The sequence below is a fragment of the Monopterus albus genome, unplaced genomic scaffold (assembly GCF_001952655.1).
Source record: "Monopterus albus unplaced genomic scaffold, M_albus_1.0 scaffold614.1, whole genome shotgun sequence".
NCBI lineage: Eukaryota > Metazoa > Chordata > Actinopteri > Synbranchiformes > Synbranchidae > Monopterus > Monopterus albus.
The window spans coordinates 22,739-23,631 of NW_018128494.1; positions in this window are offsets into that span (position 1 = coordinate 22,739).

Here is an 893-nt window from a genome sequence, read left to right on the forward strand (position 1 = left end):
GGTATTTATGTTTGTGTATTTTCATATCATCATCTTACATGTGTTACCTAAACATTCCACTTAATTATTGAGCTTTTATTGATTTTACAATATAATTATGATTTGTTTTAATTTATGGAAACTCCTCAGTCTCATTTAGTTTGTATGTTCATGCTACTTGTAATAAAGGCAAAAATCTCATATTCGTAAATAGTTTTTATCATGGTCGTTGCATCATAGTCGAAGCTCAGCACAACAATGTCAAATTTATAAATAATATACATAAATATTTTACACAGTAAAAGTTTTAAAAAGGACACATTTTACACACTGTCCCTCATTTACTGTTGTGTTACAACCCAATCCACATGTGCTATGTGTTACCTTATATTAGAGATTCAAACAACAATTAGGCTAATTTATATTTATTTTTGTAGTAAGGCCCATCACAACTTCACAGCCCAACCGATTGATTAGCAGTATTACCAAAATCAGAATCAGAATCAGCTTTATTGGCCAGGTGTGAAGGACACACAAGGAATTTGACTCAGGTACATCGGCTCTCAATGTGCAAACAGTAAACCAGCATAAGCCTGTGTAATATAACAAAATAGCAGTATTAACATCAACAACCAGTGCAAACAATGCAGAATAAGCAGCATGAACAGACAATAAACAATGCAGACAACAAGGGAATGTTCATTGAAATGAGATAAATAGGGATAAAACAGAGTACTTAAGAACTAGAGACCTGTACAAGTCTGTATAATCTGTACGAAGTATATTTACAGGTATTACACTGAGGGTTATTGTCCAATCATATGGTCACTGGTTAAGTGTCCATCAGAGCAACAGCCTGGGGGAAGAAACTGTCCCTGCGCCTGGTTGTCTTAGTGCACAGTGACCTGTAACGC